Raw genomic sequence first — 16,869 nt, forward strand, 5'->3', positions numbered from 1 at the left:
TTTTTTGCCTGAGTAACATTATTATTGATAAACCTTTTGTGTATTTTTGTGTTCTTGTATTTGCAATCTCTTGATTTTTCACATTTTATATATTTGTGATTTAACATTTATTTAATTAGTATCTTAAATATTTCTTGGTAATTTAACCTTGCATACTTGATTTAATTTTCATTTATTAAGATTTTTGTTTTCAATCTTGAGTAATTCTTTATAGTTTAAATTTTGCTTGACTAACTTATTTTCTAGATAAATTAAAGTTTTGTGATTTAGTTTTGTTTAATAACTTAACCCAAGAATTAATTAAATTTTGCGTTGTTTTCAAGTAATAGTAAATTCTTCAGATTGTGAATTCTAATTATAAATTTTGAATTTAACAATAAATTTTTGTATTTAATGTTTTTTAAAATAAAAACAGTATTTTAGTGACCACCAGTGAATAGGATTAATTGTGTGCATAAGGCAAAGTGATAAATATGCTTTGCTCCTTTTGTTTTGCTAAAGTGAATTAAGACCAGGGAAACAGTTACAGTTGTTTGATGGAGTGATGCCCTTTTACTCTAGTATATTTCTTGTTTAACTGTTGCTACCTCACACTAGTCTTGATAAACTTAGTTTGATTTTTCATGTGATTATGATCTTTTGTAAGGGATCACTGTTACCTTTAGAGTACTCAGTCGTAATCCTTATTGTTATGAGAGTTCATGTAACTGGCTGAAGTGAGGTAAACTTTAGAATTTTGTGATTAGTTTTGTAATAACCAGGTACTTGGAACACATCATGACAATATATTATATATATATGTGTGTGTGTATTACATATATGTATAAATAAACAGCCACAAATCTTGTTTAATATCCAATTTGCACTACTTCGGGAATACCATCGAAGGGGAATTATAAGAGATAAATGGATTGGTACTTCTGTGACTCAAACCAACAACTTCCAGTAGACGTCGCTCACCATTAGGCTGGAGGGTGCAAGAGTCGGTGTTTGAGTCCTTAGGAATTAACCATATATCACTACTGTATAATTCCTCGGTGATATTCCTGAAGTAACTAGCGAAAATGATATTAAAATGACATTCACCACTTAATGTTTGTATATAAAACATTCTAACGGGGTGATGTAATAAAAATTCATTATAATATATATATATATATATATATTATATATACATATATATATATATATATATATATATATATATATATATACATTATATATCTATATATGTATATATACATATATGCATGTATGTGTGTGTGTGTGTGTGTACCGAGCGAATCTTCATTTCAAGGGAAGACACCTCAAGTTTTTTTTCCCAGATAAAACTTTATTATAAATTAACTTCGTGATATAAAAGTGATGAAACATAAATATAAACCCAAAGATATGATGGGTTATGTGGTTTGTGAGATTCAAGATGACAGGTCTGGGTTTAACTGATTTATTTTTTGGAAGCCAGGTATACAGTGAGGAATGCGGACAGAAGGGTGGTCACTGACCTGCGGATCCCATGTCACACATTTGGGCAAGAATTTGTGTTTGTCAGATGAGAGATATATGAGAATAATTTGAGTTTACATACAAACGTACAAAAGTGGTTACATACACTGGCGGAAAGGCGCAGTAATTAGATGGAGATATATAAAAATATGAAATAATAACAGGCATGGAGTATATGATATGATTAATGCATAAATGAAGTGGCGCTTGACGCTTTACAAGGTACCTCCCATAGACAATGATTACAGAGATAATTATTGGATGACATGAAAATTAATCACGTAGGTGCTGAGGACCAGGAGATGACCCCTTTTCTTCGAGAACTGTGGGTATCAAACGTCGACTGGTTAATCTGCGCCGGCCTCTGGGGCTTAAAGCCCCTCCTTGGGGGCGGCAGGTATGTCTGGGGTGCGTTTTGGTGGGACCTGGGATGTCTGCCTGCCTCAACCTCCTCGGATTTCGCTGTCTAACAGGAATGCTGGTTTCATTGTCGATGGAAACCCAATGCTCCCGGACGGGATGTCGATGAGATACGCCTTGGGGATCCTGTCGATGACGGTTACGGTAAGGCCCCTGTAGGGCCTGGTCAAGGGCGGAACAATGGGCTCTATCCTTCCACTTTTGTGCAGAATCCAGTTGTCTGCCGGAGCTTAGGTGTTGGTTCTGTCCAAAAAGGTCTTATGGCAGGGCGCAAACTTCTTTGCGAATAGATTCCCTCAACCTTGGGAGGGGGGTGTCTGTTCCAAGGCTTACGGTGGTCTTAATTCCTTGGAACAGCTAGCGTTTCTCTGAGTTTGTTGCGGGGACAAAATTGCCATCTGCCCTCGATTGCAGTTGCGTTGACCCAGCAGGACCCAGGGAGCTGGGCCTTCAAGTTTTCATCGTGCAATGTGCCATTAGAGCTGCCTTCAGTGAGTGGTGTGCCCTCTCTACCATGCCGTTTGCTGTGGGTTGTAGGTCATTGTGCTGATGAAGTGTCGATAAAACCATCAGGACGTTTGGGATTGCGGGAATTCTGACAGGAATGCTGAGCCCCTATCCATAGTGTAATGTCTGGCACCTTTGAAAGCAGCTGATCCAACTGGAGGGCTTCTCTCAGGATGCTCTTGATCTCCTCCATAGGTGTCACCTCCACCCAGTGGTGGAGCATCTATGAATCAGGAGGTACCTGGCACCCCCAGACTATAGTAAGCCCAACGACGTTTGTGGATGGCCGAAGTGCCGACGAGGTTGGGGAAAATCACCAATGCCTGATTCTGTGTGCCTTCTGATCTTGCTGGTTTCACACGGGATACAGCTCCTCGCCCACTGGCGGGCGTCCTTCCTGACGCCGTACTGCACGAACTTTTCTGTCACGCCCTGATGGATGGGAAAGGCCGTGAATGATGTCGAACGTCTTCTTCCTCCTCGAGGTGGGAACCAGAGGCGGGGACGGCCAGTGCTTGTGTGGAGAGCGTTGCACCTATTTTTAGGGCACGCCCTTCCAATTGAGTGCTGTCAATGCCGTCCTGTAGGCTGCGTTTTTCCGGTCTGAAGCTTACTCCTCACCAGGTCCTCGTAGTCTGCGCGAGGTGGAGGAATTGATTTCAACCGTGACAGGCGTCGGCCGCTAGTTCTTCCTGCTCGGAACGGAGGGATTGAGTGCAACTGGCCGGAGATGTTGACTGTCATGCCTGCTGCCCCTTGCTAACCACGCGTGCCTGCCTTCCCAACACACAGTGTTCAGGTCCATCGGATGGTGAACTGAGTACCGCCAAGCAGGTATTTGAAATGCCTGACAGCCTGGTAGATTGCAAGCATACTCTCTGTCGGGCGCTGTAGTTGGTCTCTGCTGGCAACAACTTGTGACTGTCTTGAGGTCGGGGCGCTGTCGACTATTTGCTCCAGCACTGCCACGCAGGCGATGTTGATGGCGTTGGTGGTGAGTCTCAGGCAGCGCGAGGGCTGTCTCCACTTTGAATGCCTGCTGCTGTATCCAAACGTCAGCTGTTTTTGGCTTGCCCTTCAAGACTACTGTCGGGAAATGATGGCAATGCCTGGGATGAAACAGCCATAGTAGTTCACCATGCTGAGAACTCTTGAAGGGCCTTGATTGTCTGGCGGCATCGGGAACTTTTCTATTGCTTTCCATTTTTGATATATGTTTTATTCCTGCTACGGAGATTATGTCCAAAATCTATTTTTTTGCCCGACAAACACATTTGTCGAACCTGACAACTAATCCATTCTCCTGCAGGCGTTTCACAATGGTCTTGGGATCGCCACACACACGCCAATAAGGTCTTCTCTGGGGACCTGGAGAAGATAGGATGTCACTTTGCAACAGATGCTAACATAGGTCCCAAGGATGGTGTCCATCAGGCCTTCCCCTGGCCCCATGTTCCTGAGCCGAAAGTGAGTGGAGAAGGTGTCAGTGTTTGAAACCATGATGATGGCTGTCTGCGAACGTCATACGAGATGCACAGGAACATGAAAGGGTATGATTTAAGCAAGTCCATCTTAGTGAAGAGCCTGACCCAGTGAAGGGCACTCGTCAGGTCTTGCATGTTTGGCAGGGCATAGTGGTCTGGTTGGTAGCTAAACAAACCCCTCCAAAGACAGCTCCAGGGTATCAACTTTACCATATCAGGGAGATGCCCACGGGCTGATGCACAGAACAGATGCCCATTTGTTCCAAATTGGAGAAAGCCCATTTGGAGTCCATTTAGTTTTTGGGGGCAGGCGACAGAACATGCAAGTTGGAAACAGTTGAGATGTGGTGGAAGAAACCAGGTGCTTGGCCTGGCCCCGTCAACTGGCGGAGCTCTGGTTTAAAATATGGTGGAACTCCTGGAGGAGGGTGGCGTGGTGAAATTGTTCCAGGCTGTGAAGCAGATGGAGGGCATCCCCGGTCAGTGGAGAGTGGTTGGGATTTTGTGGCAGGTTCTGGTGTCGAGGAGGTGTTGCCTGCCGACGTCAACCAGGAGGGTGTGGTGTCCCAGGAAATCGGCGCTCAGGAGTTATCAACACACCGCGATGACAAAGGTCAGTGGTACCTATTGGCCCAAGATGGAGATTGTCTGGGTCGTAAAAGGAAAGTTCCAGCAGCTCCAGGATCAGGGGTTCCATTCGCGGCTAACAGGGAGGGCATGGAGTCAGCTGTCGGGTGTAGTCCTCATAATCAACAGGAACACTGACACATAGAGCAAGTCAACCAGCAGGCGCCACTTTGATATTTCGTCCTGATGAACAATCCAGCTGGTATGCAGACGTCTTTCACGGCCACTGCTGTTCCTACAGGCCGCATCTTCTCAGTTTTGTACAGGAACAGGGGACTGCAGAGAGAATGGCACTGGGGCCAAATCTCCTGTGGAAACAGGCGCCATGCTGGGTACATCAGCCCTTGGCTCCTTCCTTGGCGGTGCCTCCTGTAGGTCAAGTTTGTTTTTCTGGCAGTCGTCCTCCGTCGTCGGCCTTCAGTCTGCGAGGGCAGCGGCGGCATGTTTGGAGGCTTTACTGGCCTCTTGGATTTTATGTGTAACGTCGACCAGCCTGTCCATGGGAAAGGCGTCTGGGCGCTTTAATTTGCAACCCTCACACCTCAAAAAGCGGAAGCGCGCCGAGGAATATTGCTTTGTCAGGCTGATTTCCTTCCAGACATCTGTCTGCGTCGACGGTCTTCCATGTTACCAGACCTCAGATTCGTCCCAGACGTCCCTGGGTGATGCTTCCTCAGGGGCTGAGTCAATAGGTTCAGTGTGCGCTGTGCTCTTTCGGGATGGGCATGGAATATGTTTTGTATTAGCAATCACGAAGGCCAGAGGACATGACCTTGTCTGGCTGTGATTCATATGGGGAGATTTTGTTGAAAACTCTTCAGGAGCGTCGTCATGGTAACGATCCTGGTCTTCTCATCTGTGATGCACGCCATGTGAAGTGAGCATCAGCGCTCAGGAAACTAAGATACTTGTTCTGGCGCGAAAATGGGGGAGCTTCGCAACATCTGGCAATGGGCGAAAGAAGAGGCACGCAGACGATTTCCGTAAACGAGTTTGCATTGTAATGGGTGACTCTGCCATCTTTACTGGGTACCAAAACGCGAGTACATGAGTATCTATTCCGCTAATGGTGTTATAATAAAGTGGTCGACGTGAGTCGCAAAAATGGCGAGGCAATGCCGTTCGAAATGAAACACTTATTCTCTAAAACAAGGACGCAGTTATTAGTCCGTTAATGGCATGGGGTTCTCTGAGGAAGTAGTTTTCAGAGGCCAGACTGTGTCGCCGTTTTGAGTCCGCTAAACTCTGAAGGTAAATGGAGCCTTATTTAGTCCGTTAATGGCTTGGACAACAATGCCTTAACCTGTCACTCCTCAGGTCACCAGTTGTGAGATTCAAGATGACAGGTCTGGGTTTAACTGATTTATTTTTCGGAAGCCACAGAATTGAGAATGCGGACGGAAAGGTGGTCACCGACCTGCGGAAACCGTGTCACGCATTTGGCAAGAATTTGTGTTTGTTAGATGATATAAATCTAGTAAAATTTGAGTTCACGATAAACGTCCAAAAGTGGTTAATACATCGGCGGAAAAGGCTGGACAATAATACGTAAGGAGAGAGATATATAAAATATGAAATAATAACAGTTAAGATACATGACGTGATTAATGCAGAAATGAAGAGGCGCTTGAGGTCTTTACAGGTTTTCATCTGGTATTATCCGTATTCACATAAATTCCATGTTGTTTACTCGCTTTTATCAATTCAACCTCCCACTAGAGAGATATGCCCTGAGCCATGTTTTATTGCTCACCAATTATCTACGACTTCCAGGTTAATCAATTTATTCATTTACTTTATTAAATATCTTGGACACGATAACTAGTCAACATCATTGAAGAACACTATATAAGTTATTTTACCATAGTCTATCACATAAAAAACACATCTTCATTATTGACCCACTGCTGTAAGATAAAGAAAACGTAATTTTAATGGGGAACTATAACTACTGAGGACTCTTTCCTAAAGTTTCACGAGGTGTGTAATATATTGAATTTCTTACGGATACTATTAACGAAAATCAGAGAATAAAATCATGGCGTAGTTAATAGCAGATAAACATGATTAAATGTAAGTATAAATGAAAGTATACACTATAAAACTTTTAAACACGTAACCTGATTGGAGCATTTCACAGAGTTCCCTTGAACTTTTATCATAAGTCCGATAACTTATGGGGCACTTTATCTAACGATAAGAAATTCCTCAAAAATTCGTCATTTTAAAGCGTAATACACTGCAAAATAGATAAATAAGAGCATTTCTGGAGACTGTATTGGGCGAGCAAACATAAGAATCACGATTAATTTTAGCTCTGAACGGTCTCCAGAAATTATTCATGGGGTACTTTAGAGAAAATGCTGCAAAAATAACAAAGTAACCATTAGGAGGCGAGAGACATTCTTGGACCTGAAGGGGTTTACAGAGAGCTCTACTACAGACCTACCTGACGCACATCTGTCAAAAACTGAAAATTCACTAAAGATTTTGCGAGTGTCGTGTGAACTGATAATTTTTAATTAATTTTGTTGACTTCTGTAAGAGTGAACGGGTCCAAACGAGGTCATAATTTAATGAAATAACACTAGGACACTGACAGATAAGCTATTATGGTTACCAAGATAAAACAAAGAGACAGCAATTTGATTAGTGCAAGGCCCTTCAAGACAGCCAGGTGTTCTTTTACCCAGGTAAGTTTGTTCTGCATTATCTGAAGTGGCTGAATTACAATGCAGAGCATTCATCTTACATTTCTTTTAATAATTTATATATATATATATATATATATATATATATATATATATATATATATATATATCCTATCAAATATACTAGTGTTTCAATTTAGAGCCCCCTCCCTCACAGAACAAATGGAAAGTTATGAAGTTTTCTGCTGAATAAGAAGCTATCTCCAAGTACATTATTTTAAGTTTCTAATAAGCTATTTTCATTTCACATTTCTTGTATTTTCAGACTGAGTGATGGAGTTAGATACAGCCATGGCTAACGACTCGTAGGAAATCAGATGGATTAACCGAATCTGGGCTATAACCTTCAGAGAGGCCAGGGATGATGGTGCATCCTTCATTTCACGTTCCTGGATAGCTAAATACATTAAAAGAGATTAATCCTTTGTTAAAAGAAACTGAACATAAACCCATATGACTGTCATCATCAAAAGAGTGAGAATCCTGGAGGCAGAGCAAGTCCTTTCTCAGCAGTCAAAAGACATCATAGCTGAGGCAGAGGGTAGACCAAGAAATTCTTAATTAAATTGGAGTTGAACTAGAAACAAAAAGGGAAAGAAGAGAAGTTATAGTGCTGTATATCGTGAGTTGAAAAAAATCTGGTATCATGCCATTTCATATTATCAGCAAGCCCAACATCACTCAGCAACAGAGAAGACCGTGCATGGTTTTGTGGTTTTCTTAAAGACCGGGATGAAGCTGACGTTCTCCATGTTGCCGCATCAGATGAATTCTTCATTTACGCAGTTAGGAAGCCAAATCATAAAAGTGACATCTTTTGGGCTGCAAAGTTCATCAGCAATGACGTGTGCTATCGCTAAGGTGTGAAATTTCCTGAATGTTTGAGAATTTTTCTCTGTTTCACAGCCAAACAGTTATATGGCGTATACTTCAGGGAAACTGTGCTTACTGGTGGAGTATTTCCTTTCCTCAAAGATCCTGAAAATGTGTTATCTGTTGAAGAAGTCACATTTTTGCATGATGAGGCACCATGTTTCAAGGCTCCTCAGACATAGGAGCTGCTTCGAAACAGTGGTATCGATTTCTTCTCGTCACGTGAATTTCCAGGCAGCTCCCCTGACATTAATGTGTGAAAACATTGGTAGTATCTTAAAGGATTGTGGTGAAGCGCGCACAATGAACTGTGATGGTATACCAAGCCTCGACGACCTGTGAAGAGAGGTGACTGAAGTGCTCAGGGAAATGAAGTTTGAGTCTCAGTATTTTTGCGATTTGCTGAAATCATACCCCTCAACAATGCAGACTGTGGTAATACAGATGGAGGCCACACAAAATATTAAATACTCAGAGAGAAACTTAAATAAATACCTGTTCTGAATTACTTCTGTGTTTATGTCCATATCAATTTTAGTTTATGCTGTAGATATTGGGGCTCTAATTTAAACACCCTGATATATATATATATATATATATATATATATATATATATATATATATATATAATCAGTAAGCTACAATGCGTCCTTTAATATCCAATTAAATGCTCTACCTCGGAAATAATATAAACAGAAATATATGTTACCGAAGGTGAATTTTTATTGATAATATGTTATGACGTCTCGTGGGTTAGAACCAGCTAGATGACAAGAACTCAGGACTACAGTGGATGCATTTTAACCAACGCGGCCTTCGGTAACATATGAAAATATATTATTTCCGAGGTAGAGCGAATTGATATTAAAGGACGTTTGTAGCTTACTGACTGAATATGAATCACGGTGATGATAAAAAAAGTCATATATATGTATATATATATATATAATAACATATATATATAAATATATATATATATATATATATATGAAGAGTCCTTACAGAGAGACAAAGAGAGAGAGAGAGAGCAGTCCTTCTAATCAATAACACACTGACAATGACAAAGAAAATGGCCTGTCGAATTATCTTCAAGGTGAAAAAAACGTACATATGGCCTCCGCAACAATGGCAGAATCAAACAGACTAAAATTAAGGCGCTCCACCTGCACGGTTTCCTTACTCTCGAAACTAGACAACGTAGGCTTCGACGTTATCAGTCTGAATTAAAAAAAATTTTTTTCCGATATTACTGAGCTTTCGGTATACTGGGTAGTCCAGAAATTCCTCATTTGAAACAGAAAGCCTTTTTTTATGTAAAAATTTCCGCACGTAACTTCCAAATATATTCCTTAATGATGGCACAAAATTCCTTAGGTTTATAACTTTTAAATAAATTAAAATGGTTATACTTATTATTATTACTCCACTACATATTGGTGAATGTGTGTGTGTGTGTGTGTGAGAGAGAGAGAGAGAGAGAGAGAGAGAGAGAGAGAGACTTCCAACTTTTTTTATTGCTTCTTCAAACGCTATAAATCACAAAATGGACAATGTACAGCAGACCTTCCCGCAATCCCAAACATCTATGGTTTATCGAGAGGCTGTTTATCTTCCTTTAATTTTTACAATGCTTTAGTGGCTCGACCCATTGAATTCCATCTATATAAGAGATGTTGCTTAATTCATCATGGAAAAAGAGGCTTCTGAGTTAAAATCAACGCAATGATGAAAATATTAATTTTTGTTATCAACATTCAATCATGTGTTCAAGGAATTAAAGACGATGATAAGCTTGAAGATATACGGGGATATTAATATATATCCAAAAATAGTAATGGTACTGAATTGTTATTTTGATTGAAGAACAATTTTAAAGTATTCATTTAACTCTTGCAGACAACTAAAGACATAAACATGGAAGGATAAAAGATATCTGTTCCCTCATGTAATATTTTAGCCTCTCCGGCCTCAGCGTAACCCGTTTCCGCTAACATCAAAACCCTACGAGATCGAGTCAAGTACCTCTAAGCACTGGACTTTTAGAATGAGTTTGCTGACCCAATGTGCAATTCCATGCTCCCACAGATGTGTAAGGGAGGTTATATTTTGTCCAGGATAACCCATTCAAGAATGACCGCATCCAATTGGTGAGCATATGTACCTTTGATAATTTATAAAAAAAAAAATTCCCCCGTTAACTGGTAAATTTGATAGCAATTTATGCTTTCTCTAAGTAAAATGGCTACAACGTAATTCCATTCGTGACAGATTGTGATACTATAATGAGTACATATATCTATCTATATGTATGTATGTATGTATGTATGTATGTATGTATGTATGTATGTATGTATATATATATATATATATATATATATATATATATATATATATAATATATATTTATGTATATATTATATATATATATATATATATATATATAAGTATATATATATATATATATATAATATATATATATATATATACGCATGTATGCTGCTCACATTGTGCAGTATATTATAACTATATGTATGTGTATATATATATAGAGTTATATATATACATATATATATTATATATATATATATATATATTATATATATATATGTATATATTATATATATATATATATATATATATGTATATATATAGTAATAAAAATAAATTGTGCCTGTATATATGCATATAATCAAGAAAAGGGAATATAAGAAACAAGGGTTTATTAGGGAGCAGATGTATGTATAATGTTTTAATGGGAAACTCATAATGCATAATGTATACTGTATAATATATGACTAATGTATAATGTATACTGATACTACTTAGGGACTGTCATTAAGACGTATGGCTTAATGCAATGAATAAACTCCTGTGCAGAGGAACACTGAGGAAAGATTTATTACAGAGAGAGAGAGAGAGAGAGAGAGAGAGAGAGAGAGAGAGAGAGAGAGAGAGAGAGAGAGAGAGAAAATTTTCATACAACTTACAGAAGTAGTGAAAGTTTCACTGTGCTGATACTAGCAAATGGGACCTAGTTTAGACTAAGTTTATGCAATTAATTGAATTGTTGTTGCTGCTGATTGCATATATATAGATTTACATATATATAGTATATAAATTATATACATATGTGTGTGTTTGTGTATGTATGTATATATGCATGTATATATGTATGGTTGGAGAGATTAAAAAATATGCATGAAATAAATAAACAGCTTAATTTACACACCTGAGCACAAAGTGACATTTAATATACAAGAAAAGTAATAACGCGTTTAAATTAAATCACGTGCATATCCGTGATTTTTAAACACGCAAACACATATCTATATATATATATATATATATATATATATATATATTTATATATACATTGTATGTAAACATATACAGTATATATATATACAGCATATATATAAATATATATGTATGCACGTATATCAATATACATTATATATATATGTATGTATATCTATATAAAAATATACTTATATATGTATATATATGCATATATATATTACATATATGCTTATATATATACATACATACATATTATATATACAGTATATGTATACTGTTTATATATATATATATATATATATATATATATATATATATATATATATATATAAGTTCTGATGTATTACGATATACTTTAAAGATTTTATTATTCCGGTATACAAAATCTTCCGATGTATTCATTGAAAAGATCTTATTATTCCGGTGGACAAAAAAAGGTACAAATGCAGAGTGAGTGAGTGATTTTGATCTTCCTTCCAAGAGGGGGAAAGTAGATGACAGGTGTTGTTGAGAAAATTACACATGTCAATAAGAATAAGCTAAAGATGATATGAGACAAAAGAAAATAAGAACAGAAATCGGAAAATATATAAAGAAGAAAAGACGAAGCAAACAATGGACAACAAGAAAAACAAAATAAATGAGATAAAATAAGAAAGGAAAAACTCCCACCTCCAGACGACTTCCCACAACCGCCGCCAACGACTTTTTACAATCAAAGTCATTAAAACCTCGAGAGTTTAATTACCCTTAGCGTCCCCGGCGTAAGCAAGCAGGTTATGAGGGTTAATTAGACCTGATAAGGACCGGCTTCGAATGGTGATGGTTTCCACGTTCCAAAACCGAATGGCCTCGTCGAAGCTCAAGTATCCTCTTTCAAAGGTCTTACGCCTCAGCGGCCGAGATGGGAACTGCCATATATTTCATTCTGGTTTGTAATAACATCATTAGATTATGAAGTAAAAAATACGTTAGTAACATCTTTCCAGCGGGTTCCTCTTTAGTGTGGGCTCTTCAGTGGTGAACTGAAGGCGTGGCTTCTTCTATAGTGGTTTCTTTTGACTAGGCTGGATCGAGAAGGTTTGTCTCTTCTGAAAGAGTTTTGTAGAAGTGATCTTTTCATGTAACCTCTGCTTCAGTGGGTCCTTTAGTGGTCTTTCGTTTGGACCCTCTCCAGTGGGATTTTCTTCAGTGGCTTCTTCTTCTTCTGTGACATCTCCATTTGTATTTTAGTTGCCTCTTCTTTTGGGAGCTCTTACGTGACTTGGCCTTTTCTGTGACTTCTTCTTCAGTGGCTTCTTCCGAGGCCTCGTTTCCGTGATTTCTTCAGTGGGCTCTTCATTGGCCTTGTCAGAGATTTCTTATGCAGTGGATTCCTCAGAGACCTCTTCTTAAACGAGTTTTTCAGGGATTTCTTCGTTGGTTTCTTCACTGGTCCATTAAGAGGCTTCTTTTTCTGTCAGCTTTAAAGCATTTATCAGTCGATGGAAAGCGTATGGAAGACTGACTGAATGAGTCATTTAATATCATTAGGTCGCGTTACAAACAAAGAAAAAATAATGAATTTACTGGCTCAACTCACCAGATGTCTTTATACCCTTATACGATGAACATTTAATAACATGGTTAAGCAATAATTTTTTGGACACGTTTCCCCCACTAAGACCCTTGGATCTGAATTTGTAAAGAGAATGAAAACATACGCTCACCACACCTGGTTTCGACTGGCGTTAGGAGGGTTGGTGGTTCAGCATTGAATCTTGTTCCTTCATTCTAAATATATTAGAGAATCGAGATCTAAACAGCTCATTGCTTGGGACACTTGTATTTACAGAGAAGGAAACATATGCTACCATGAAGTGGAATTATTCATCTTCATGATATTGCAAACTCAAAATGAACTTCTGTTAAGTTGCTCTATAAACAATGTCTTGAAAATCTCCTTAATGAAAACAATGAAAAGACCCATTATGCGTTAAAAAGAACAATCATAGATCCTGTTTCATTCAGAGAAAATGAAAGAACGTCATCTTTGAATATCTGAGCTTTATGCAGACGGTCGATGAAAGATAGTACAGCCAAAGTGAAAGATGATAAATTCAGAATTAAAAGAGATAAATCTACATACAACCAGAAAAAGATAAATGGTTGACTTTTCACTAAAGTTTCAAGAAAAACCTAAGGCTAAAAGATATGCGAGCAAGTAATGTGTCTTCCCTTCTTAGAAAAACTACCAAGTTTCTCTTCAGGCAACTTAAAAAAAAACGCAAACAAAAAAACGAAGTCTTACATCAAGAGATAAAAAAAAAAAAAAAGGAAATGTCCGTTTTTCCAACATCGGGAATGTAACCCAGTTTGTCTTATAAAAAATGTCTTTGCATCCGAAAATGATTTAATTTCGTTCCTATATAAGGGACTCCATTTAATTTTTTCCTTCGGTTTTTTTATTTACAAGTCCACTGAGATAGTTTTTTCCTGCGAAGAAAGAATCGCTTTCATTTCACACAGCAGAATGTTATCTTAAATTTCAATTTATATGTATATCTTTTAATTGAGGAAAATTCTTTTCTTTTTTTTCTTTACATGGTGAAAAAGACAGAAAGTTTCAGTACACAAAATATAATATGCTTTCAGAGGCAAAGAAAGTGAAGCCTGCTTATAATATGTTCTCAGGATGCAAATCCTGTAAAAGGTAGACTGCAAAATCCCAAGTTGTTGTCCTGATCACCTTTTGTTTGACACTTCTCAACCCTCCCCGTCCCTTCCCAACCACCTTCCATCTTTCTTAGCGCTCTATGGGAAGACCTGGGCTAGCTGGTGATATTTTTGGCTCCTCGAGTTATTGCTTTTTTCGTGATGGCGTGTGCTTTAACATGCGCGTGTATTTTTTGTTATATATATACATATGTTATTATTAATACATACACACACACACACACACACACACACATATATATATATATATATATATATAGCAGTTATATATATATATATATATGTATGTAAGTGATATATATTATATATATATATATATATATATATGAGTATATATATATATATATATATATATATATATATATATATATATTATATATATATATGTATATACGTGTATATATCTGTATTTGTAAGACGTAAGTATGCTATATATGCTAGCAAAAATAATTTTGGTTCCTAGTATGGAGAGAGAGAGAGAGAGAGAGAGAGAGAGAGAGAGAGAGAGAGAGAGAGAGAGAGAGAGAGAGAGAGAGAGAATTGAATTTGGCAAGGGATACATTTTTTCTATGATATAACAGCCTTTACTAGTAGTGAATACACGTAGGCACGGTGCATAGGAAATTAACTGAATTTTCAATTTTATCCTCGATACACAATTCTGAATTTTAGGGCATCATCCGGTAATTAGTTAAAAGCTTCTCTCTCTCTTTCTCTCCTACAAACGCGCACTCTTTTTTTTTTTTGTCTCAGTTGTCCGCGCGCACGCACGTCCAGGCTTTATTGTTTTATGTTTTACTAGAGCCACAGACACTTTTTCTTTCTGTTCTCTCTCTCTCTCTTTATCGCTTAACTTTTGGCTGAAAATTTTATTTACATTTATTTCCTTTAACAGAAATGGTGTTGGCAGCAAAAAAAAAAAAAAAAAAAAAAAAAAAAAAGTTGTTTTGAATAACGTAACACGGTTCAAAGATGGAATAATTTTTCCACTCGATGCCTTTTGTTGACAAACTGGAAGTCAAAACAAACTTCAGAAACATACACAGCTGGGCCATTGACACTTCAATCAGAAGGAAGGTACCGTAACCCTATGTGGTTAATTATATCGAACACAGCCACCAAACCAAACTGTCTTCTAGAAACTGGCGCAAAAAAAAAAAAAAAAATCCCTTGCAGAACCTACGGTAGTTCCAGCTGTGAAGGAGGTCAACTTTGTTTTGGTTATATTGCAGAACTTCTGATGATCTAAGTTGATACACTGATTACTGACCGACATAACGCAAGAGAGAGATTCAACCTGGGCTGGCGGCCACTGGAAATTCATTACCGTCTCCTCTAAAAGATGCACCTTCTGGGCATGCTCTGTGGCGAAGCGCTAGCCCTGGAATGGCATTTAAAAGATACACTTTAGAGTATCAAAGGTCATGAGAATAAAAATAATGACATTATAATTTTAATTCTGTATATGACCTTAGGAGATCTTCCATATCTGTTCACATAGACACACATATACATACATACATACATACATACATACATACATATATATATATATATATATATATATATATATATATATATATATAAAGTATATGTATATAATAGATATGGAAGATCTCCTTAGTGTATATATATATACATATATACATATATATCTATATATATATATATATATATATATATATATATATATATATATATATATATATATATATATATATATATATATGACTCAAGGAGATCTTTCCCATATCTGTTCACATACACACATATATATATGTGCATGAGTTTGTGTAAATCTCTGTATTTTAAAGTGCCCACTAAACGCACGTTTATGTATATATGTATATAGTAATATATATTATATTAAGATATATATTTACACACACACACAAACACACACACAGCTATCACACACACACATATATATATATATATATATATATATATATATATATATATATATATATATATATATATATAGTATATCAAATATAAGGAGCCCTTAAGAACTAAATGTATAAAGTTATTACATACTTCAGAGACCAACTGTCTCTCTCTCAGGCAAGTAATGAATGAGAAGGCTACAGAAAAGCAGTATTTATACCAAGAGGTCCATAGGTCAGCCGTTATATATATATATATATATATATATATATATATATATATATATATATATATATATATATATATATTACATATACACATATATGTGTGTGTGAGTGAGTGGGTACTTTACAATACTACACTACTATATGACAATAACATCCATACAAAGTACACACCACCACATGCGAAACAAAGCCCGTTCTCTTCCGGAAGACGTTATTCGACTTTCTGACAGGCCGAGCGAGCCGGAGCCACAAGATACGGAAACCACCACCGAGTCAAAATAAAAGGAGTAATTTAAATAGAATTGGTTGGCTGAGTTTCCCGTGGAGCTACAAAGAAGGCAAATCCTAAGTAGAATCCTCATTGCATGATAATACGGTCATCCTCTCGAAAAGGAAGAAGAACAGATCTTCGAGCAGAAGAATTATTTTGGCTAGGAAGGAAGGAAAGAGAAGGAGGAGGAGGAGGATTAGGGGAAAGGAGGGTGAGGGTGGGGGAGGGAGGAGGAGGAGGGGGAAGAGTGAAAGAAGAAGTAACAAGAGGCAGAAGAATTATTTTGGCACAGAAGAATGGAAGGCAGAGAAGGAGGAGAGGAATGATGAGGGAGGGAGGGA

Source organism: Macrobrachium rosenbergii, chromosome 15 (genome assembly GCF_040412425.1).
Source record: "Macrobrachium rosenbergii isolate ZJJX-2024 chromosome 15, ASM4041242v1, whole genome shotgun sequence".
Classification (NCBI taxonomy): domain Eukaryota; kingdom Metazoa; phylum Arthropoda; class Malacostraca; order Decapoda; family Palaemonidae; genus Macrobrachium; species Macrobrachium rosenbergii.